Source organism: Anastrepha obliqua, chromosome 2 (assembly GCF_027943255.1).
Source record: "Anastrepha obliqua isolate idAnaObli1 chromosome 2, idAnaObli1_1.0, whole genome shotgun sequence".
NCBI classification, from domain to species: domain Eukaryota; kingdom Metazoa; phylum Arthropoda; class Insecta; order Diptera; family Tephritidae; genus Anastrepha; species Anastrepha obliqua.
Window position 1 is genome coordinate 9963960 of NC_072893.1, and position 26436 is coordinate 9990395.

General features: G+C 39.4%; 1 protein-coding gene across 1 annotated transcript in view; it reads left to right on the forward strand.

The window, feature by feature from the left end:
- Positions 1–26436, forward strand: part of LOC129237044 (ecotropic viral integration site 5 ortholog) — a 112716-nt gene that overhangs the window by 13698 nt on the left and 72582 nt on the right. Inside the window, exon 2 of the mRNA XM_054871431.1 lies at positions 18712–18813. The gene's annotated coding sequence lies outside the window, so the exon portion shown is untranslated. The remainder of the gene's footprint in view (positions 1–18711; positions 18814–26436) is intronic.

Sequence of the window (26436 nt, forward strand, 5' to 3'; positions counted from 1 at the left end):
AACCAGCTATCCTGGGATGCTTCGCCTTCTTACGTTGGCTCACTCCCGAACGGATGCTCCGAAGCTACCCAGAGGATACTTGGGCTAATCCCGGAAGTTGTGAGCTGCTTGAACCATATGTAAAAGAATCGTCCTTGCGTGGACTTCTACATATGGAACCATCCTCCTCATATCGAACATGAGTAGTAAAGTCCTCTCTCGACGAACAAAACTAACACTCTACAAGGCTCTCATCATGCCCGTCCTAACATATGACGCAGAAACGTGGACGATGACAACATCCGATGCACGTTGGCAACGGCGAATATCGCAGTCGACGGAACAATGAGCTGTATGAGCTTTACGACTACATAGACAGAGAGCAGCGAATAAAGATCCAGCGGCTACGTTGGCTGGATCATGTCGTCCGAATAGATACAAACGCTCCTGCTCTGAAAGTATTCGATGCGGTACCAGCTGGTGGTAGCAGAGGAAGAGGAAGACCTCCTCTACGTTGGAAAGATCAAGTGGAAAAGGACTTGTGTCCAATTGGCGGCGGTTAGCACGAGAAAGAAACGACTGGCTCACTTTGCTAAAGTCGAAAAAAATCGCGTAAGCGGTTATCCCACCAATTAAGAAGAAGGAGAAAATTTAAGCTCAGAAAATTGTTTATACTTTGCATTCAATCGGAATACATTTATCAAATTTGTACTTGATTCATTTTATTTATTTTCACGTAATGAAACAGCAAATGTTTATATGAAATTTGAAGTTTCCAAATCGTTGACTGAATATAAAATTTTCTGAATTTTAAATGAAAACTTCTGAATTTAAACTGGAAATTCTAAATTAAAACTACTTTCTGAAAAATTGTAGTGCATTTTTTTTTTCTCTTAAAAAATGCGTTATTATTTGGAAGCTACTGAAAACATGGCCATCATAGCCACGTGAATATTTGTGCGTGATTGGCGTTCGGTTGGTCGCACCCTCGAAGCCCACTGTGGGAATCGAACACCAAATGAGAAAAATATCGCAGGTAAAGCCAAACCTACTATTGAGTTTTTGCTATGAAAAAAGTTCTCATAAAAACTAGCTGACATTTAGAAACTGTGAGTAAAAAATTTAGTATTTGGCATAAGAAAAATTTAAAAATTGTGGGATTAAAAAAACACAGCAAAACATCTGCTAAAAAATTCTTAACAGTGATTTTTTTGTTTTTTTTTTTTAATTTTTTTTATTTTATGACTAAAGTAGGTGTATGTGGCCTTAGTGCCAGTCAGAAACAGCGAAGCAGATAATTTTGTTTTTATTGCACTTACGTTTTTGTTTTATCCACAGCTGAAGATTCAACACATTTTTCTACAGCTTAATGCAAATAAATAGAAATTTCTATATACATACATACATATATGTTCACACGCTGACACGCACACATAGACACCGACGCAGACACATTTATTTTTAAGCAGCAGCAAATCCGGTCATCCTTGATTTGGTTGAGTTTTTACGCCTCCACAGTTGACTGCATGCGCCAAACAACGCTACAAAGATGTGTCAGTGAGGCACAAAAAAAAAAATAAAACAAAAAACAATGTGAAGCTGCAAAGGCCTAATTTCGGAAATTAAAAAAAAAAAACAGAATATAAAATTATTTTATATTGATTACTGAATTTAAGTGCATACGTACATACACACTTATGTACACATGGACGCACTTAAGTAACACTTGTAAATGAGCTTAATGCCATTTAACAAAAAATGAAATGCTTGGCAGAGCCCGTTTGGCGACCTTCAATTAAATTGAAAATTATGTCGAATTTTGTGTTGTTTTTGTGCTTGTTGTGCCCCCATGGCATAATTCGCACTTGAAGTTTACACCTTCAACAAAGCCGAAAGACAGTTAGTTATTTGCGTGTGTGAAAATTGCTGTCAAACTAATACGCTTCCATTTCTACACACACCCACACACACACTCATGCAAATGTCCCATGCACATGTGCCCCATTTTGGCTTGACTTTATTTTGCTGACGGTTGCTGGAACTGATTGGCTGGTGTCCGTGTTGGCGGCAGTTTTTAGTGTTTACAGCGACGGTGTCTGATAACCGCACATTTTTCTGCTATTTTCGAATGTTCGCATTTGAGGTTTCTTTGTTCTCATTTTTAATTTTTTTCTTCCACTATATTTGGGTAATTTTTGTTTTGTTTTTTATAAACAAAGTTATGTTTATTTTTTTCGTAGCGTTTCATAACAGTACACACAAATAGTTGCTGCTTCCCCATTAGGTAACAGTTTTTCTGCCACTTTTATTTTATTCGCTTCGCTTCGCTATTTTGCGCTTTTGCAATTTCGCGCACTTGCAACTCGACAATCGAAATGCCATTGTTATATTCAATTTACTGTTATATTGAATATCTGCAAATGATTTCGCATCGAATGGCATTGTTGGCGCGCGAATTGATCGAATTTAAAATTTATTCTCACTTTACATTGCACGCCAACTCAAAGCCATGAAAATCAATCTACGGGAATGGGAATGGATGCAGTCACTTTGATTGGCTTCGATATGCTACCATTGCGTACATACATACATATGTGCCTAGAAGGCAGCACAATATAGGGGCTTATTGTTTCGCTACAGATAGTCATTGTTGTATTTGTTGTTGCCGCTGCTGTTGCAACTCATTCGCTCAGCAGCAATAGGCAATTTGCCTCGTTTCCTTGATTGCATACAGACGCGCACATGAATTGTTGCTGGCTCAACACACAATCTGCACTTTTTGATGTTGACGTTGATGCTGCTGCTGCTGCTGCTGGTGGCTTTTGCCTTCACATTGTCTATTTGTTGGCTTCCAAGTGGGCTCATTTTCAGACAAAAGCGAACACAGTGGTTGTCCAAAAAGTTGTGAGGTACAATCGACTTAACTTCAGAAGTCATATACAGAATAGCTGATGGGTTTTGCAATATTAAAAAAGTCAAATAACTATTTTTGTAACTCTTATAATTTAATAATTTTTTCATTTCCAATCTAAAATTGATTTTTAAAAGTAGTAGAATTTAATTAAATTAAAATAATCTATTACGAAATTGTTCATTACAGCCTGCAGTAATGAACGGCTCAATTAGTGATCAAATCGATTGTATTAAATCATTCAAATTTACTGGTTTCCTTTTGAAAATTCCCTGTTTGTAATAATGTTCCAAGAAAAAAATCAGAGACAATCAGTTTTGAAGACCGAGGGTGTATTCGCTAGACAGACATTAAAGATATAATAGACTGGTATTAGACGACCTTCATCGGGAGTCTCTTACTAAACTCTTACTCTTACTTTCCTTACACTTTTGTGAACTTCCTAGGTAGGTAGATAGGTAGGTAGGGTGGTTGTCATAAAGACACACTTAGACCTTTCGCAGGTCCATTGTGATACCACTGGAGCTTATCCTTACTCTACGTGTTCCTTTTCAAACCATCGGGTAGCTTTAATAAACGAGCAGAGCTTAGTTAGTTTTAGATGGGCTATGTCCGCTACATCGGCTAAAAATGCTGTATCAAGAGTGCGCAACCTCTTCATAGCTAAGCTTTCACACTCACATAAAATGTGTCTGACTGTTTCCTCTTCTTCTGTATTAAGAGAGCTTCTATAGAAACTGAAGTACGGGAGTCCTAACCTTCTAGCGTGGCTGCCACCATACTAATATGCCGTATATTAGGATTGGTCTGACAATTGCTGTGTAAAGCCAATATTCGATAGATGGGGACAGACCCCAACTTAGTCCTATCAGCTGTTTACAAGAGTGTAGTGCTATTGTCGCCTTTTTTACTCTATCTTCGACATTTGCCTTCCAAGTTAGTTTTCGGTCTAGTATTAGACCTAAGTAGCGGGCCTCATCACTAAATGACAGTGCCGTTCCACCTAGAGTCGGGGGAGCTATATTTGGAATTTTATGTTTCCTGGTAAATAGGATGAGTTCAGTTTTATTGGGGTTGACGCTTAGCCCATTTGCTTTTGACCAGTTTTCAACCATGTTTAGTAAATCTTGCATGACTTCTCTAAGTGTATTGGGAAATTTCCCTCTTACTTAACTTCCTTACTCTTACTGAACTTCCTAACACCGCAAGAAAAAAATCAGATCTGGAGATCGAGCGTGGATTTGGTAGACAGACCTTAAAGATTTAATAGACTGACCTTAAAGGACATTCATCGGGAGTCTCTTGCCACCTTAATAAACTCCCAACTCCCGAATGCCCTCATCGGAGTCCAAACACTAACCATTTTACAAGAAGATCTTCAACTGTCTCGTGAGATCCGCGTTATCTTGCCCCATTTAAGTTCAAGATATTGTAAGAGCTTAAACTCTTACTTGTCCAGAACCGACCCTGATATGGTAATGGTTGTACGGGTTGGGCTAAGGCCTTTATGCACTGCGACCAGATTGGTCTATTGTGTGCCCCTAATTATGATACTTAATTATAATTATTTAATATACCGTGAAATCTAATCAGCTCCTTAGGAGGGAGCAATTGTAGGTCTTCCTCCTCTAGTAAGGACGAGCCCAGGATTCTGTGTCTCCTGTGGCCCAATGCCTCACAGTTGCTGATTAGGCGTTCCATAGACTCTTCTTCATCACAGCAGAACCTGCATGATCTTATACTAGATAATCCTATTGTGTTAAAGTGCTTATTACAGGCAAAGTGACCTGTAAGTGCTTCACAGAGTAATATGAGGCCCTTTTTATCTGGGGTATTGAAGTTCAAAAATTTTTATAGTGATTAAGGCCGCTTGTGCCATTCCAGTGCTCCATGATTTTAGTTTTGATGGGGTTGCCCCAATTAATAGCCCTTTTGCCCCTTTTTTGGCATAAAAGTCTGCCTTCTCGTTTTCTTCCCGATATACTCAAAATATGCCCGGCATGTGAAGGTACACCTCACGGCACTAACCACTTATTCACTTGCCCCCCTTGAACCCACTCACCTAACACCCCTCTCCTTTAGAACCAAGAAGTCGAAGCAGCAGGCTTCCTGTGCCTATCGTAAATAAATAAATAACAGGTGGCGCAAAATTAACCATTCAACTTTATACTAAAAAAAAAATTTATTTTGAATGACGGAAATCTTTATTTCGAACCTTACGTGCTCCATTGCTTGTCTGTTTGTGATTGCCGTAGGACGATATTTGCAAATATTATAAATCTTTCTATAATTGAATAATTTTGCGCCACCTGTTAAAGGCGAATTGATTTCGTAAGTTATTTTAGGCGCCTTATTTCTGACAGCCCGCCGTTTCGTCTACCAGCTGTTCATCAGGGCTCAGGGATTGACAGCAGAGGCTGACAAGTACTTAAATGAGTTCCTGAGAGAATTTCGCATCTGCGGTTAAGACGGCAGCGAAGTGACATGAGCAATGGCTGCGTTGATTTTTTTCCTGTATCACAAATACAACCTCACTCTCACTCACTCGGAGTGGGTTTACGAAGAAACTGAGATTGTGTTCGATACATACGAAAAAAATCAACACAGCCATTGCTTATGCTACTCCATTGTCGTCGGAACAACGAATGATTAAACGAGTGTGTGAATACATGTGAAATGAGGGGGCACAATTCTACTGCAGAGACCCCTGTGATGTGGTAACTAAAGTTACGCGCTCAGTTTCGTTTTTCACCATAGCTGAAGGCCAAACCTGGTAAGCTATCATTCTTAGTCACATCCCATGTAACGTCAGCAAATCAGCTGATTCTTACATTTTCGCTGACGACGCCGACGATGGCTGATTTACGTTCGTAATTGGCCGCATCACGCTACTGATGAACTTCACCTGATGTGTGATATTTCAACTCGCTATATTTGCAGGTGAGAAAAACTGAGAGCCCAGATGTTGAAATCTTTGCCAGACGAGGGCAGAACAGCCGAGAAGTAGGTGTTGAGATGATTGCACCTCGTCCTCAAGACAGCTTCTGCAAAACGGACTTGAGGCAATCCCAAGTCTCACCACATGGACACCTAACGGACAATGTCCGGTAAGGATACCCACCAAATTCGAGAGCTGGGGCTTTGTTAGCCTTAGGAGTTCCCTCGAGCGTCCTCGATCTACCCGTGGCCAGAAGGATCTCGCGACCTTGCACGTTTGCGCACTAGCCCAGCGCTCGCTGAGTTGACTCGAGGCCCATCTTTCCAGGAGTAGACCACAGGTTCTTAAGGCAGCCCCAATCCTGTCATTTCGCGACGAAACCGTCTCCAAAGTTTCCTGTCTAGCCAGCCCATCAGCCCAGCAGTTTCCCTCTATGCTGCTGTGGCCGCGAACCCAAATGAGCCTAATATCGAAGTATTCCGATGCAATCGAGAGAGAATCCAGACATTCCCCGACCAATATCGAACGCCCAAGACCAGCATGATTTGACTTTTATGAAAAATTGCATTGCTTCTGGCCGAGATTGCAACCCCAAGGCGGTCTTTGTAATATTCGATGGAAAGGTTTTCTGGTACATTGCTGATTAGGAAAATATTACGATTGTCTAAATTTGATGCGACTTCAAAACTGATGCCAGTATGCCGCATTTTTCCCATCATCAACTTTTGCAACTTCAATGTCTCATGCCCCCCCAAGATCTTTGAAGAACCGTAGAAATGATACAAATATTCGCGTATTTCTTATTTATGGCTACAATTTCATGCAAGACTACTACAACTGCAGCTGTTGGCTTTTGCTGCCGCTACTCTTTTTGGTTTTTTTTTCCTACTTTGGTTTGGTTGTTATTTATTCACATTTATTTCTTGCCGTTGTTGTTGCCTATGTTATTTATGTAGCGCGCGCGTACATTTGCTCGTAAGCTCGTGCAGTAATTCCACAGTCGACAGACATGCAGAGTGGCGAATAGGCAGACAGACATACACTGCCATTTACGGTAGTGCAATTCCTTTAGTTGCATCAGCACCAAGGCAAAAACAACGCACATTTGTTTAGACTCGCAGTATATCTGATGGTATGCCATGCTATGCTATGCTATGCTGTGCTGTGCTGTGCTATGTTAGTATCTTGCATCTACATATTTATTTTATCTTACATCTTACAACGACCGTCCAACAGCTGGCTGTCATAGGCAGGAGCCACCATCATCACAGAGCGGCGACGTCAATTGCATAGCCCAACAACACCAGAAAAGTGTGCATGTGGCTTAATGCATTTGAAGTTTCTTCTGCCACTCTTACGCGTCTGTAGGTTTTCATCTAATTTGTTTTAACTTTTTGCTCTCTTTGACGATTTTATGGCTGTTGGTGCTGGCGTACAAATTAACTGCAATTGCCAACCGTTATTTGTGTTGGTGTTTCTTTTGTTTCGTTTTTGTAGTTCTTGCTCCACTAATGTCTAACTACTATGTTACACATACATACACGCATAGGCACCATATATACCTATACTTATGAGTGCAAGCACGCCCATATGAGTGCTACCTAGTAATGCTGGTAATATTGCAAGTTGCTCATTGTTGTTGTTGCTGCCGCTTTTTGTTCCTCATGGTGGCTTTTGTTTATGTTATTAGTGCGAAATCTTGCTTATCGAACCATTTGTAGTTTTCATAATTTTTTTTATTCCCATACCGCTTTTTTACTTCCCCGTCCCTATGCTTGAATGCGATTTTTTTCTTACTTTCTTAATTTGCAGGAACTTGAATCGTTTGACATGCGAAGCAATGCGTCACATAACCTGAAATATTTCTGATACATGCGAATATCACCATTTATATTATGAGCCTTGGCATCCCTGATCTATGAAACACGGTGAGATGGAGGCAACTTCACGTGCAAAGTCTGGGCTTTATGGCGAATGCGATAGGATGCATTTTCCAAGCTCTCAAAGCTTCTTGTTTATCTTCTTGATTGGCTCGATAACCATTTAAGCGATTTTGGCCGACTTTAACAAAGCGCGCCAGTCGTTTCTTTCTCGTGATAACCGGCGCCAGTTGGAAACACCAAGTAAAACACCTTCTCCACCTGATCTTTCCAGCTTAGAGGAGGCCTCTCTTCCTCTTACTTTGCTACCATCAGCTAGTACCGCTTCGAATACTTTCAGAGCCGGAGCCTTTGTATCCATTCGGACGACATGACTCAGCCAACTTAGCCACTGGATCTTTCTTTGATGCGCTATGTCTATGTAGTCGTAAAGCTCAATCAGCTCATCGTTCCATCGCCTGCGATATTCGCCGTTGCTAACGTGCAAAGGTTCAAAAATCTTTCACAGAATCTTTCTCTCAAACAGTCCAAGGGACGCCTAATCCTATGTTGTAGGCGGGCATGATGAAGCCTTATAGCCTTTTGCTCAAAGCTACTAACGCGTAATTAGATATGTGTCCGGCCTGACGTTTGCTCAATGGAATACATCAAAGTTCATATTCGCCAATTCGGTCCACTTCCGCTCCATAGTCTGCTTCAATTTGTTCAGTAAAATGAATGAATGAATGCAAATTTGGTTGGCACTTCGACCTTACGGTCTTATGCGCCCTCTACTGATCACAGTACCTCATCCAAACCTAGCTCTCTTAATAAACCTAAGGTGAAGCTGTGTTGAGCTGAGTGTATGTGCTTTTCCTGCAGTTTTATCCGGCCGAGATATCTTATCCTTATTCGCGCCATAGCATCAAATTGGAGAAGAATATGTATTGCAGTTTCTGGGTATTGGCAGAAACGACAACAGTCAGTGTACCACATCCCAAGTCTGTGCACTTGGCTGCGCAATCTACAGTGAGCTGTGAGAATGCCCGTGAGCATTCTCAGTTTGTGCTTAGAGAGGATTATGAGTTGCCTGAACCTCTTTTAAACACCAGTAAGAACTTCGCATGGCGTAGCCGCATAATTTGGTTCCAGCTCACGCGTCTTAGCTTAAGCTCACGTCTTTAACTATTTGCTTCTAAACTTATTCGTGGTGATGTGTTGTCCCATGGTAAGAAATGGCTCGGGCTCTATTAATAATCAGGCCGCAGCTTCTCTAGTCAATGTGTCCGTGACTTTATTCACAGGACCTATGTCCTCGTTCACATACACCTATGACCTTGGACCCGTATGAGCCGAATACGATTGTGCATTCCTGGCTAATTAAGGTTCTCGATGCACTCAAGAGCTAATGACGATTGAACCTCAAAGGATGACGATGCCTTACTATGCCTTGAGTGCCGTCAGATTGTCGCTCAGATAGCTAATTTTTTTCATTACGGAGGTTTCTGTCGAAGTTGTTCACTACACTTAGACAGATGGCATACGCTTTCTCCTGGAAGGTGCCAGGAAAACTACACATCGCCACAGATGGCTTCATTTTGTGGCTATAGAATCCTCGTCAAACTCCTAACAGAAGTGCACGCGCCAATTATTTATTTATTATATATATAACACTCGTCTGTGCCATCAGGAGTCTTCGAGTCAACTGTATACCCGTGTAGTGTACACTCTCATCATCTAGTTCGATCCTGACTTTCTTCTCAAATTGAATAACCTTTGTTCCCTTGTATTATGCCTGGATAACTTGGCAAGTGGGAGCTCCAGGCTGAACGATTTCATGCTCTTGGCTGAGTTCACTTTTAATTTACCAAAACCTTCTCTAGGCATATTAAACATATTGCGCTTGTCTGATTGCGGAATAACTACGTGAAATCGTGTCAGCTCGATCATCAACTCCATCGCAGCTCTCGAAAAGGAGGTTCTCTATACCTATGCAAACGCTCCTTATCATATAGTATGTGATCATAAGTCTAATTATCATGATAGGCAACCATCTCAGAATTCTTGGGCTGCAGCCCCAGGATTTCCCAGCTACACGTTTGCATACCATGAGAGCCTTAGTTTATTTGGACTACGTAGAGACCCAACTTGAGTGTTTGCTTCGATTGTAACAGTTCATTGGGGACGATTTTTGTTCGATCCCACCTAATTCAATATAAAATTGTCTTAGCCGTTTATACGGCATTGGCAATCATTTGAGCCGGCTCACTACGATCTTTTTCGGCTGTCGTTGTTCTCGTATGTGACCCATTTTTCAAGGGCTTCAGAAATGGGGCGCCTTTTTTATGTTTCAAAAAAATAATCGCAGGCGCTAATTCAGTTCAAAAGTTAGTTTGCGTTATTTCATATGGTATCCCCACATCGAACTACCTCTTGAGGTCAGACTTATGCAAATGGTTCCAAATGGTTTTCTAACTAATCTTGAGTGTTCACATCCTTTTGCAAGCTCACTTTCTCAAACACTTGACCAAAAATTGACACCATCTGTTGCTTTCACTGTTAGGCGCCATATTTCTATTGAACAGAGTGTAAATAAAGAAATTATAAACAAATTCATAGCAAATGAAAAATCTTTGGAACTTCATTGGCGCGTTCTTCAAACAGTAGTCATACCTGATAAAATTGGCAGAGCTGAGGACGTGCAAATTCTAAGAATTCCAATGCGTGGCCACTTACAACTGGTATACGTAGCTGATTTTCAACTCTGATACTTCGGTTTCGTGGTTTTCCCTCACGGTCACCCGGTTAGAAATGCAAACATGATTTTCTTTCACCTGCTAAAAATTTGTGTAATAGTAAACACATTTCAACAATAACGAATTGCTTGTAGTAAAAAAGAGATAATTGCAAATGATCATTAAAGCTTCTTACTCTTGACAGCAGCAGCTCACTGAAGCATAAATGATGAAATGCCTAAATTCCATTAAAAATAAAAAAAGCAAAAGCCAAGCTAAAAGCATTCGTTTAATTTAGCAGGTTGCTCACATCAATGCTGGCTTCTTTTCTCAATCACTAACTTCTTCTTCTTCTTCTCAATTTACGCACGCGCATGCAATTTACTCGTTCTTAACTTGGTCAACGGTGCTCTATTAGTCAATTTGAGCGTTTCTTATGTCGGCTATCAAACTTAATCGCTGTGAAACTGACAGATTTGTGTCTTGAACTTTCTTTAACATAAATCTTTCTTTTATTCGTTGGCTATAAAAATCATTGTATGGAATTTTTTTCTAAACTTGCATTAGCCTCAATACAGCAGCCAGATTTCTCATTCTGAAGTGGGAAGTTGATCAAAAACAGAGGAGGAAAAATCGCTTAAAATATAAGTAATTCATTTTTTGGTTTTCCTTTTTTGCCTATTACTCTTTTTTAGGGTATTCCTCAATTGTATTTTCCTATTCGCATTTTTTGTAAGTATTCAATGGTAAGATTTTTAAACTTTTTTTTTACATTTAAAAAAAATTTTAAATCGATCGGTTCAAAATTAACGAATTTATGAGCGTCCGGTGCTACAGACCGGATTTCTACTGGCTGTCCGATGGCAGAATTATGTTTTAAATTGAAGGTTTCTCCCTCTGAGCGATGAGGACACGGTCGTAGCTAGGGCACTCGTCCGAGTTTTTTTTTAAATCTTAAAAGCATACCGTTTTTCACCGAATTCTTCACTAATTTAAACATTTGACATTTAACTTCTCTCAAAATAATTCATATATATACCAGTATATACGTATAATTGGCGCGTACACCCTTTTTGGGTGTTTGGCCGAGCTCCTCCTCCTATTTGTGGCGTGCGTCTTGATGTTGTTCCACAAATGGAAGGACCTACAGTTTCAAGCCGACTCCGAACGGCAGACAGTTTTTATGAGAGAAATACACCAACCCACCCGGTTACGGCGGCCGCCCAAAATATTTGAACCAACTGAAAAAATGAACGCTGCACCTAAGCTTATTTCGATACCAGAGAAAATGTAAAAAAATGTTGTTCTATTTTGAATATTTGTAGATTTTCACTGCGCACTTTGTTCGCATTTTCAGTGTTTTTTTTCACACATTTTTCAGTTGCTTTTGTATCGCAATACTCTCAGATAGCGTTCACGTTGAATATTGCGCCTAGCAGACCACTATCACTCCAAAATACATGCACACATACTTATATAGGCCCCTCTGTTTAAGCATCAGCTCCTCTTTGGCGTCGGTGGGGCACTTGCAAGCTGCTTATTGCCTTGCATTACAAGTATAATATTTTTAATTAAATTGTATATTTTTTTTTCATAAATTTATAAACCAATATCTGCGCTTTTGTTCTCCCCTTGGTCCCCCTATTTAATTGTTACGCCTTTCTTCGTACAATGTTGCTTCGCATTCTTACTTCAATTAAAGTCTTCGGCAATTTTCTCGCCTCACCACAGAAGCCATTCGTTGGCTTATTTATTAAAGTGGCGCAGAAGTGCAAGCACCCATGAAATGCTGGGAGTATCTGGGCGAGAGCTGCGATAAGCGCGGACTATTTTGATAGCGCACTTCATATTGCGCAACGATATTGAGTAAAGTGCATTCATAAAATTACCGGCAGCTTGTGGTTAACCTTAAGAACAAAAAGGGGGGAAAACACACTTTTATTTTTGTATTTTATTTTTTAATTTTAAACATTTGCTGGCTGTGATTTATCATTTGCCAACACTTTTGTGGTTCTCATGTAGTGTCATGGTTAAAAAAAAATTATTTAAAAAAAATATTGCAAGTTTTCGCGTCTTGGAAGAGTTATTCATGATACCATTTTTCTTTTAATTTTAAAGTTATGTTTTGTAGTGCTTCTTTAATGCAGAATGAATGTTAAGATAAATTTTTTGAATGAAATTGCTCTGTAGGGCCGTTTTCTCAACTTCCTCGACTGCCCATGTAATATGTCTTTTTTGTCGATAGATGTCAGCAGACAGTTTATGCACTGCTTCACTTTTCTTGCTAAAACAAATAATAGCTGATTAAAACATTTACATATTTGCCAGTTCTGATGAAACTTTATTTTACTCATTGTACAGATCCGTCATTCAATAATAAAAGGTTTGCTCAGTAAACAGCTTTCTAGTTCCCTCTTGACAAATCAGCTCGCTTAGCAAGAAACTGTGTTGCTAACTCATGGAATTTTGAGTAAAAGTGGAGGAAAAGTAAAATGTATAGGAAAAACATTTCGTTCTCAAAAACCTGTACTTGAGAGTAACAACTTGATCAATGGCTTGTTACGGTACGCCCAGGACCAGTATGAGATGGAATACATCCTGATATACGGGTTAAAACAGGATCTTGTAGAGAACTTTTTGGCGCAGTGCGCCCGAAGAATTTCAAATCTACTAGGTTGATTTAAAAATACATAAGTTACCAACTATAGTTCATTTAGTAATACGTAGTTAAATAGTCCGTAACACCCACGGCAACATGCAAGCAGATGAAGCTAAATGGCTTCACCTAAGTGACAAATCGGGAAGAATTTAGAAAACTTTCTTTTTGATGATGGAAAAAAATAATTCAATAATTCAATTCAAATAGGGATACAGAGCTGCCTTAAATTATGTACACGTATTTGTACGATGTGAGTTATACCAGTCAAATGAGCTGTAACCATATAACCATTCGTTAACGTCGAATCTTGCTCGATAACTTTGTTGTTGCTTTCGCATGCAAATTTTTCGTAAAGTTAATAGAGCATAAAGGTAGCGAGCGGGGAAATGGCGAATAGAAGACACCTTTTGTCACTCTACGATCTGTTTCAAATTTAAAAATTATAATAATTTATAAAATAACCCACTTTGCTTCCATTTAAATAAAGAAATAAAAAAAAAATAAAAAAGGATAAAAAATAAAATTAAAAAAATTTATAAAAAATAAAATAAAAAAAATTTATAAAAAAAGTAAAAAAAAAAATTTAAACAAAAATTAAAAAAAAAAACTTTTTTCCTACCATTTTTACTAAAAGGGACCTAAATTTGTCCACTTTCTCCACGCTTTTAAATGCAACCTTTTGTAAGGGAGTGTCAAGAATCGAACGTCACAAGTGAACAAACCTTTAATAATTGATTTAGGATACAGATCCATAAGTAAAAATTCTCTCAGCTGGTTGTTAAAAAATGATCACAGCTGATATCACCTGATTCCGAAACTTTTTTTTTTAATGTACATGGTTGCTTAAAAAATGATTAAACTTCCTAGAAAATCTTATCAAAAAGTCCAAAAAATGACGGAAAACTCAAATAGTTCTCAATAAAAAGTATTATTGTAGCTAAGCAATATATTAAAAATATTTGTTCTTGTAAATTTTCCAAGTCAACGATATTATTTTGCATTTTTGCTATTATTTTTAATGTTATCCGAAAAACTTCTAATTTTACATAGCAACCCCGCCAATACGCTGAAGCAAACAGGCCAAGCAGTCATGCCATACCACATTTGACTGCCTGTCAGACTCAGACCAAGTGTGCTTGTCAAAAAAATTGGAAAAAGAAGAGTGTTTTACTTATATTCTTATATTTACATTGATTTTACTTCTCAACTAATTCCACGTCAACTACCGTAAAATGTTTGTCTTTTTTTTTGTTTTGATTCCATTCAAATTTATTTTATTTATTTTTTTTTCTTTTTTTCACCAACACCGCATCAATTTTTATGTATTGTAAGCCACTCTGTTTTACATTTGAATAGTTTTCCTTAATTTGCTTTACGGCGCTGTGTCATATTCACTACCACATACATATAAAAAATCATCATCATCATCATCATCATCGGTTCTGATTTCTCCCACTGGAGCATAGGGCCTCAGTAAAACACCTCGATCTGATTCTATTTTTTGAAGGAGCTCGATTTTGTTCCAAGTTTTTCCAGATGTTGAAACTTCCTTCTGGACAGTTCCTCTCCTCGACGGTAAACCTTTGGACGCGAGCACCTCGTTGATTTCAATGCAGTGCTTGAACGTACAAATCTGTTCACACAACTTTGAATTTTGTTTTGGATACAATTATTTGTGAGCTAGGTTTCCGATCCATGCCAGAGTACTGATAGTGCATTTGTCTTAAAGATCGGTAATTTTGTATGTACGCTGAGGATGATCGAAGAACAGATAGCTCGAAGCTGTGCATACGCGCCGTTCGCTTTATTTTCTCTGGCGATGACGTCTAGTTTTGTACTGTCTTCAACTCCAATTATACTACCCAAGTTGCTAAAGGTATCACCGATCTCAATTTGATCACCATTTAAAAGGAACGAGCGGATGCTAGTGGATCGAATTTTCATGGCTTTAGTTTTCTCGTGATTTATTTTTATCCCTGCATACAATGAGGTTGAGGACAGATCTTCAATTCTGTTCTGCATGTCGGTGTGTTTGTCGGAGAATATGCTTTCTCTATCATTAGCGTAGGCAAGGTATTCAAGATGTTCATAGAAGTTCCAATAAATATCTGTTCTTTTTCCCTCAATACAGCTTTTTAGTATATGATAAATAACAATTAAAAGTAATAAAGGAGACAACAGGTAGCCCTTCCGTACGCCAGCTCTGGTGGCAATGCTTTCCGTCAGATTACCATTGTGCAAAATCCTGCATTTAAAGTTGTTGTAGTGCGCGCGTACGAGAGATATTAGTTTCGCCGAGATCCTTCGAGCGTGTAACGCCTCCCATAAACTGTTACGAGAAACGCAATCAAAAGTTGTACTGTAATCTTCAAAGGTTAGTTGGAGGGTTGTCTGCCACTCTTGTACTTGCTCCACAATGAGACGTAGGGTGTTATTTTGATCTACACAGGAACACTTGCTTCTGAAACCTGCTTGCTGCTGTTTTCCCAGGGAGCTGTCTATAGTGGTTTTAATGTGATTCCACAGCACGTTGGACAGGATCTAATTCAACTTCAACTTAAATGTCTGAGTAATACATGAAAAGGTACAAACACAACACAACCGCGACGAAATGGCAGAACAGCGAAATACCTGGGAATTCACTTGGACTCGAAACTAAATTGGCATCACCACATTAAGGAAAGATAAAAAAAATAAAGAAAAAACTTCATCAACTTCATTGATTAGTCTACACAAAATCGAATATGTATATATAACAAGCTGTTGCTGCACAAAGCAATGATTAAATCAATCTGGTTATATGGACTACAGTTGTGGAGAATGGCTAAAAATACGCATATAGCAAAAATCTCATATAGAAACAATCCAAAATTTTTCGAATTTGACAGCTTTTCACACACGTATAATCCCAATAGCACGGATAATTTTTGAGTGCAAAGTTTCAAGTTGCTGAATAATCTGGTTGATATTTTACAGCATTTTCCTTAGAATTTCGTCATAAAAAAAGTCGTGATTTTGAAACATCTCGGACTGAGCTAGCGGTTAAAAGCGAGTTTCTGAAAAAATGGAAACTTTTTATGACTCGCCCAAGAACCAATTGGAAATAAATGTAGGCGACAGGCGGAACTACTATAGAAAAATTTTCAAGCTCCGCGCACACCCTATGCTATCAATTACTTGCAAGCATCGCTGTGAGTTCGCTGAAGCTAAACGAACCTTTTTGTCCGCCATACATTTTCAATGCTTAGAAGGTAATTAATTAATTATAACATCAATTTGTGTTTGCTATATTTTGTGCAAGAACAAGTGAAACTGAGTGCCGAGATAAGGTGCCCGCCCACCACTACCGCCCGCCCACCGACTTTTGGTTCTTTGTTGTTGTTTTTTGCATTAGTTTGTTTATTTGTTCGTTCGTGTTCTCGCACATCTGCCGCTAATTTGCTAAGTAATTCTTCATCCAACTAATTACAATTAACATTTACTGTCAGCCTTGATTGTTGTATGTTTCATGTTTTTAGGTACGTACAGTAATTTTTACATACGATCAGTATTGATAGCTGAAAATGTGCTAAAAATGAACGATACGTACGTTGCATGCGAATAGGTCGTTATCTACTTTGGATGTTTTTATGTATATTACACTATGCAACGATATTCAACTTTTTCAAAAATGACTAAATGCTTCTTCAGGCGTTGACCACGCATTTCACCTTAAATGTTCGGGAACAAAAAGAAATCAGTAGGTGCCAAATCAGGACTGTAAGGTGTATGACCCATCAATTACAAGATCTTTTGAGTTCTCGAAAAGTGATTGATTAATGCACTCCGGCCGCGATAATCTACGTGGAAAGTCGTAATAAATCGTCGCACGAATATTTTAACGAGTTAATTCCATTTCTTGGGCGAGAAGAATTTTTAAACTCACTGAAAAAAGAAAAAAAAAAGCTCGTAAGTGAAAAACCCATATGAAAGTTTATGCTTAAAAATACCAAGCCTTTCAATAAAAATATTGAATTACAGCTCATCGCACGTAGTGTTGCAAAGACGCAAAATATAAACACTCGTAAGCATGTTGGCGATGCCCAACTGAACTACTTATCCGATTCTGATGAGAAAAGAAAAAAGTGGGCACTCTAATGCACCGGAGTGAAGTAACTTAGATAATATAAAAAATGTTCTATTTAGGTTGTTCTTGTATTAATAAAAAAAACGCAAAAATCAAAGTTCCAAAAAAATTTCGTTTAAGCTTGCAAAATAGCTACAAAATTCAAACAAAAATTATTAGAACTTGTTTTGTATGCAGTTTTGTATACTCATTCAAATATGGTAGTCGAAAAAGTCTCATTTTTTTTTATATTTATAATGAACTTTATTAAACCAAATATGTGTATGTACCATTTTGGTCGACCACCTTTTGCCATTTTTCTTCTAGAGACATTATTCCATCGGTGTAAAACTTTTGTGGTTTCTCGGCGAAAAACTGCGACAAGTAATTTTCACAAGCTTCTCTTGAAGCCAACTTTACTCCATTAAGGGAGTTCTGTATTGACCGAAACAAGTGGTAGTCCGATGGTGCAAGGTCAGGGCTATATGGTGGATGCATCAAAACTTCCCAGCCAAGCTCTCCCAGTTTTTGCCGAGTCATCAAAGATGTGTGTGGCCTAGCGTTGTCCTGATGGAAGACGACGCCCTTTCTGCTGATCAGTTCTGGCCGTTTTTTTTCGACTGCTTGCTTCAATCTCATCAGTTGTTGACAGTAAAGTGTAGAATCAATCGTTCGAGCAGGCTGGAGCAGCTCATAGTGGATGATTCCTTTCCAATCCCACCAAACACACAACATAACCTTTCGAGGCGTCAATCCTGGCTTTGCGACCATTTGTTGAGCTTCACCACCCTTGCACCATGATCTTTTTCGCACATTATTGTCGTATTTGATCAAATTTTCGTCTCCTGTTACCATTCGCTTCAGAAATGGTTCGATTTCATTTCGTTTCAACAGAATCGCAGATGTTAATTCGGTCCATTAATTTTTTCACAGACAATTCATGTGGTAGCCAAACATTGAGCTTCTTTTTGTAACCAGATTTTTTTAAATGGTTCAAAACCGTTTGATGATGAATGTTTAGTGCCTTGGCGATGTCATGCCAGCTTATGTGACGGTCCTGATCAATCTTTTCCATAATTTCATCGACTTTTTCAACGATAGGTCGACCGGAGCGAGGTGCATCTTTCACATCGAAATTTCCAGAACGGAAGCGATAACGGCATTGTTTTGCTGCAGGAACTGATACAGCATCGTCTCCGTAAACTTCACAAATTTCATTGGTGGCTTGCGTGGCATTCTTCCCTTTTTCAACTTCTCCGAATTTAATTTGTTTTTTTGGTTAAATGATGCTTAAAATTTCACCTTTCTAACATATGATATGACACAATGTGATTGGTAGCACTGGAGATAGATGACTACAACGACATCTATTGACAAAATACGAAAAGAGTAATAGTAATGGAAGTATTCTCATCCTTGCTTAATTTTTTTAATTTGTTCAAAAGCTTGAAACTTTTACTTACTTTGTTTTTATTAAAGCTACTTTATTTTAATTTAAAGCTAATATAGTTTATTTGAATTACAGCTAAACTACATATTTTATAATAAATGAATGAAAAAATAAATAAGCATTGAAAGCATTGCAAATGCATAGCAGCCCGATTTTCAGTGAGTGCCAGTTTCAATGGTGAGTAAACAAAATCTGCTTCCTCCTCGTTTTTCTACCCACCCTTTTTTAGATCCCTAGTCTTCCCTTATTTTTCGGCCTACTCATATCCATATATTCATGGCGTGAAAGGAAGGAGTGAAAGAGAGTTATTTTGTAACTTAAGCGGCTACATGGCATAAAAGTGGTGCATTAATTTTTCACAAAAAATTATATACTCGCAGGTAGGAAGGAAACATGAAAAGGATAATCCGACAAGAAGAACGAAAATAAATGCGGGCGTGTGTAAATATGTATGTGTATGTACATATTTGTAAATATTATATATATGCATATGTATATGTTATATAAATAAATGGAGTATGGAGATGGGTTTGTGCGTAAGTGCCATTCACTCAGTCGGTGGGTCGATGCCCACTGCAGACAAGAAGCTTTCAAAGATAGAAACAACATTTTTTTAAACGTTTGCCCTCATTTGGTAATAGCAAACCACGGGTGCATTTATCAATAAAAAAACCGTCTCTCGTTCGGAGTTGTTTTGTATTTTTTGTTGGGTGAGGTAGTGATCAAAATGCACTTACAGCGACCGTCGTCTACTACGTTCAGTGGTCTGGCTGCTTAAACAATCCCTCTTCCTCTTCTGGGGAAACCACCTTCCCGGAACTAGTTTCTGCATTACTTCGGCAGGACCCAGAACGGCGTCCATAAAGGACCAATTCTATTCACCCACGACTGGGTCAACCATATTTGTAAGCAGTTTCATGCTCTAAGCTCGACTTCTTATGTCTCTTAACTGTGTCACATTTGTGTCTATTCACCACAATTGGTTTCAGCGTCCAGGGTCCTCTCCTTTTGACATATAGAGGTTCTATGTCATCGATAGTCTTTATTGCTCCGCTTTTTGGAGCAAGAGGAACATCAGAAGAAAGTAATATGAAACTTTTTCGACAGGTTGAATCCAGAGGGGTGTTAGATGAGTAGGTTTTAAAGGGCATGTGAGAAGGTGGTTAGTGTCGTGCGGGGTGCCTTCACATGCCGGACATATGTTTGGTAAGTCGGGGTCGATTCTGGATAAGTAGGAGCTTAACCTGATACAATATCCAGAACGTAATTGTGCCAGTGTTACGCGGGTCTCACGGGGAAGCTGGAGCTCTTCGTCTGCAATAGGTGGTGGTTGGACTCCGATTACGGCATTCACAGGGCGGGAGTTCATGAAGGTGGTAACGGTCTCCCGGTGAATGTCGTTTGATGTCTATCTAAACACTGTCTGGTCCAGTAGACTTCTGTTAGTTTTGTCCTGGACTCGTCGGCGTAGTTTAAAAGGTGTCTCCCGACGTGCCTAGGAGGCAGCTCTAGCTCAAGCAGGTGTCTGCAAGAGTGAAACCTGCGGTAGCACCTTAACTGGAACTGCTTGCTGAGCAGTTTGTTGTGCTCCATTACAGGGAGCCTCTCTGCCTCGTTGTATAGGTGTTGAAATGGGGACGCTAGGAGGCAACAGGTCGCTGTCCGAATGGCAGTATTTTGGTATGTCTGAAGCTTCATCCACTGCGTGTCACTGGTTCCAGGCGACCAGACTGGCGCAGCATAGCTTAGAACCGGCCTGCCAATTGCCTTAAATGTCGATAGCAACATTTCTTTGTCTTTGCCCCAGGTGCTGCCGGCAAGCGATTTGAGGACCTTGTTGCGATTTTGGACTTTAGTGGCAATAGTGGTTGAGTGCGCAGAGATGGAGAGCAAAACCAAAATTTTGGGATTGTTTACAGTCGGAATTGGTGTAAAGGGTTGCCCACATTCGACGGATCTTCAGCCATTTCGATGACTCTTTGGGCCCATTCCAATCGACGAGGCTTGTCCGCAGGCAACAATCTTTGCGTCAATTGAATCTTATACGTGAATAAATGCAAATCAATGCGGATAATTCGTTGTAAAGTGGTCCGAGCAATGCTCAACTGCTGAGAACGGCGATTTTGGGATGTCCTTGGCGACGCCTTGGTCGGTTTTGATTTGGCCTCTTTGGATTAGAAAGAGCATTACCAGTCGAAAACATTCCGTACAAACGTTTAATGGTGTTCTTAGAAGGCGCACTTTTCACATTATTTAATTTTTTATACGCACGTTGAGTTTTCACATTTGACTTCTTTTGTTGAATGTAAATTTCAACCATTTGGGAGCGCTCGCGTGGCGTGTACTCTTCCATGGTAAAAATCTGCTTGGACTGACGCTTCCAACGCGGTATGTCATTAAGCGATCTGACGTCTCTGTCAAAAGATAAAGGGTTGCCAGATGGGTCCGTCGAATATGGGCAACCCTGTATCTGTATATATTATACCATGAGAAGCAGTTTTAATTCCTTTGTCCAGGTGGTAAAGAGGGTCCGTGGACGTAGTGGGGAAAGTTGGAGATTCCTCGCAGTGAAAAAGCGAGAAAGGTCGGTGAAGTAGACGTTCACTTTGGAGCACAGGCTATTGATGTCATTGCCCGACGCCATTATCGTGCAGTCGTCAGCGTATGAGACCAGGGAGACTCCCTTTGGTGGTTGCTTCTTTTCGTCATGAGCGTTACCTCAGGCGTTCGTGAGTGTCGTTCGTCAGTCAAATAGTTAGTGCCTCCTTACTCAAGAGCTCCTACTCTTCAGCTGCCCGCACTGCATATAGGAGGTACTACATTATTTTTGCTGGAGTATAAAACTGTATGCATACAGGTAGTCCCTTAATGTGCAAGGTGTACCATATGCCACAAATTTTGTGAGACGCTGGGCCAAATATCTAATGGAGAATGTATGAGCACATCATATGCATATATAAATACATATATATATGAATGTGTGTGTGTGTGGGTGCATGTACAAGTAAATAAACTAAAATGTACTGCAGAAATAATTTTGACATCATCCTTGACTCGGTTACACCAACACGTATTGAAAAAGTCATAACCTTTTGCTCGCTGAAAAAGCGTGCCGCGCTTTATGCTACGTTTTTTTGTGCGTACAGCCTCTTTCCCTCAATCTGCGCATGTATTGTATATAGTAAATTAGTACACACACACTTACCTATGTAAACCACACCTTCGTTTCATGCTTTGACTTTATTTTGTGGGATGTTCCGGACGTGCTAATGCATAGCAGATCTCCAAAATGCCTCTAACATAAACAATTCCGGTCATTCAACGTTAACAAAAGAACAAAAAAAGTTAAAAAACAAAGAAATACATTCATACTAATGTATGTAATACATATATGTTTGTAATTATGTAGTGAAAGAATAACTGGATGTATGAATGCGGCAGCAGAGTGGAACCTTCACTCTTGCCAACTACTCGCCGCTACTAATGCGTGCCCTTCCACAATACCAGAACTATCGTAAATTACGTGCATACATACATACACACATCCATAGATATATACACATTCACTGGTATTGTATTCAACACACTTGTACAAGTATTTACCCAAAAAAAGATTATAATTTGTTCTAAAAACTCGCACGTAGCCGTGAAAGCTGCAGTTAAACAAGTGAACTCATATGTGTGTGCCTGTGTATGTATGTATGTCTGTATGTAAAGAATAGAATAGTGAAACTGTAGAGAAAACAAAATCGACAAAACAAAGAATGACACATAAACGGAGCTTGGGAGATGTGAGTGCGTTTGGATGTGTGCTTAGATAAATGTTGTTTTGTCGTACACTACGCTTAGAACCGCTTCGAGCATCGCGGCTAAAAAAAGCCAAATGACAACCACAATAAATACCAAGTACAACCAAAGAGCCACACTAGTCACATTGCCACGATGAAAACAGTCAAAAACGACCGAAAAACTATCAACATGCCGCAAGTCGATTTCAATCAGCCACAACAAAAACGACCATAAAAAGTAAGACCACAGATGGCAGAGTGGCGAAGTACAGTGTGTCGTAAGTGGCGCTTTTGTAACAGGTGGCGCTAAAGTAATCCTCCTATCAGAAAATGCTATAAATTTTGCGATTGGCCCCTAATGTCAGTTCTGTTTTGACATTTGTGTAGTAAACACATGCGAAATACACGTTAATAAACAATGTTACGTTACACTGCTCCAGAACGCGGAATATTGCTGACTATTTATTTGACCAATAATCGGTCGGTGACTTTGTCACAACGTGAATTTCGTCGCAGATTTCCTCGCCGTCCAACGCCTACTGGTGAAACACTGTGACGTTTAGCCGCTCGCCTCGAAGTGACTGGCACAACACGAGATGCTGCCAGGCGTGGCAGACCCCGGAGTAGCCGTTCTGCAGAGAATATTGCTGCTGTAGTCGAGGATGTCATGGAAGCGCTGTCGACATCGACCAGACGAATTTTGGTACAAGATTTGAAGATGTTTCCGTACAAAGTCCAGACGGTGCATCAGCTGTTAGCTGCTGACCGCCAATCGCGTCTAACATACGCTCAAGCCATCCGTAATCACCACCAAGAGAAAGATGATTTTTCATCAAAAATAATCATGAGCCCCATTTCCATCTTAGCGGGTACGTAAATAAGCTTCTGGGGCACTGAAAATCCGCGTGTAACCCACGAAGAGCCATTACACCCGCTCAAAGTCACTGTACGGTGTGCTGTTTTCGCTGGAGGAGTCATCGGGCCTTTTTTCTTCGAAGACGTCGCGGGCCAAACGGTGAATGGTGAGCGCTACAGAGCAATGATCAACGAGTTCTTTTTGCCGCAACTTGATGAATTGGGATTGGAAAACATGTGGTTCCGATAGGACGGAGCAACGGCACACACTGCACGTGCCACAACCGATATGCTGAAGGATGCATTTCCCGGGCGCCTAATCTCCCGTTTTGGCGATTTGCACTGGCCAGAAAGATCGCCTAATTTGACCGCTCCAGACTTCTTTTTGTGGGGCTTTTTATGTCACCGCGACTGTTTATGTCAACAAGCCTCAGACTCTTGCAGCTCTTAAAGACAATATCCGTCAAGAATGTGAGGACCTATCACCGGAAGTTTTGGCCAAAGTGATGGAAAATCAACTGTGGCGGCGGCCATTTACATGACATCATATTCTCGACTTGATGTAAAAAAAAATTAAAAGACCAAATAAAAATAATCCACAAGAAGAATCAAAGTTTTTAATTTTTTTATTAAATTACAGCCAAAAAATATCGCAAGGTTACTTTTGCGCCACCTTGTATTTTGTATAAAAATTATTATGAGCTTTTTCAGGAGCACACATTGATCAAAAAGTTCCGGAAACAACCGCCAGGTTCTGCTCTAAGTCAACTGATTTGCGTTCTATTTTTTCCTTTAAAAATATATTTGAATTTGCCACAACGAGTTAACATGAACGCATCAGAAAAGATCGTTAGTCTATCGAGGATAAGGGACAGCCTGCGTAGTGGCAAGCCGTCGACATCGAAATTTGATGAAGGCATCAATAAAGTGAAAGAAAAGTTGAGCAATAATCGCAAACTAACAATTAGAGATCTGGCAGAGGACTTGAGCAAAAAAACAACAAACGACCCAACATACATCAAACGCATCATCACTGGAGATAAGACATAGGCTTATGAGTACGACACGCAATCCAGCCCTCAGACGAGTGAGTGGAGAGCTTCGAATGAACGAAGACGAAAAAACTCGACGTTTTGAGTCAAAAAAGAAAGCAATGCTTACGATTTAACAAAAATCGAAGACGAGAGCTAGATCTAAGGCTGGCTTAAATGCATTGCAGTGAATGCGATAATATCACTTTTATAGACTTTTATTTTGAATTATCTGAATATATTCCGGGAACTTTTTGATCAAGTGGTAAGTGCGTTTTTTAATTTTTCGAGAAGATCAGTTCAAAATTTTATAACCGTCACCACAAATAAGCGAAGCCTTCAAGTGCCGAATCTCTCATGATGGAATCTTATCGGATGCTATCCAAACCGACGCTGGCTTAAGACAGAGAGCTGCATTTTGTCGCCGCTTCTTTTCCTTGTTGTCATCGATGAGATACTAACTACAGGAAAAAGAGGAATTCTATGGCAACCGATTTCAATGGAACATCTCGAAGACCTAGATTTTGCTGATTACATCGTGCTATTCTCTCAACGCAAATCGGATATGCAAAGCAAGTTGATTGATCTCGTAAACCACTCTAGTGCCGCTGGTACACCCGAACGATGCATTCTACAATATCGGAGAGGAAAATATTGAAAATGTAAACGTTTTTCAATACCTTGGAAGCCAATTCACTGCGTAAAGCTGATGTAAAAAGGATGTATCTACAAGATTGCAAAAAGCAAGAGGTGCATTCGCGAATCTTCTTTGCAACAAAAATACAGATTTTCAACTCCAATATTAAATCAGTTCTGCTCTACGCCTGTGGAACATGGTGTCTGTCTGCGGGAATTGTACAGAACCTTCAAGCGTTCGTGAGCTGCTGCTTGAGAACACCGAGTTGAACAGCACAGAAGAGGCAGACCTAGGGCGCCAAGAGCCACGCTGCTTCGAAGAGGAAATATAGAGCCGTAGACAAAACAATGCCCTGGCAGCAAGTGAAAAATATATCCGGGAATCGCACAAAATGGAAAAAATTTTACTTTGGCCCTATACTCCGCAACGGAGACGAAGGTTTGATGATGATGCTGACGATCACTACAAATAAGAAGTCGTTCTCGCAATGGGAATATGAATAATTTGTAATTATCTTTCTTTTCTGGCAAATAAAATGGATTCTATTGGATGTACTGCGATTAAATTTTTGAATGAAGAGAGGCAGGCAAATTTAAGAATACCTAAAAGGAGATAAATGTCAACTTGTGAGGAAAATTCGTGGTTACTAAAATGTATACCAGCTAGCGCAAAATAAAAAATAAATTTTATTCTTCGCATTTGGATTTCAGCCCGAAGAATCTGGAAGCTTGAAGAAAGACTCCACCTACAAATGAAAGGAATAAGCACCGTTACAAAAACTAAAGAAAAATCAAAATAAATAACCGATCTTTGATTTTAAAAATTACATAATTTTTACTCTAACGTAGGAAGCTTTTGCATTTATGTAACAGGTGGCGTAAAATTAATCACTCTATCGGAAGATTTAAAATGTTTGCAAATGGTTTTTGTTTGTATTCAGTAAAAAAGTTATTCAAAAACAAAATTAAATGATTAATTTCCGCAACTTTTGTATATTGACCCGAGAGCTTAACAAGCTTTTGAGAGATCGGAAATCTGTTTTCGGCATTATGAAGCACACTGTAATTTTAAGGGGGGAGCCTGCTTTAGAGGCTTCAATAAATCGATTTTTTTTTGCATAAATGTCTTCCCAAACTATCCAAGAATGTGTCCTCAAAATTTCAGAAGCAAATTCAAAATTTTTCGGAGTCAGAGAAGAAATTGTGAGTAAGCGTCGGGCAGGTATACGAGCGGCCGGATCGATCGAAGTGCGATTTCTCGGTTTTTTATTTTTACGATTTTTCCTAATTGGCGGGAAAGATAGGGGAAAAGTTAAACATCCTATCGAAGCGAGATAACATTGATTGTATTCGGAATTAAATTCTCTTCTAGTTGAGCCTAAAAAATCTTAAGAAAGTTATGATTGACCAACTTTTTAAACAATCTAAAGTGATTTTTTTTTTTAATTAGTGAAAAATTTTTGAATTTCTCACTTTTTGTTTAATTTTCT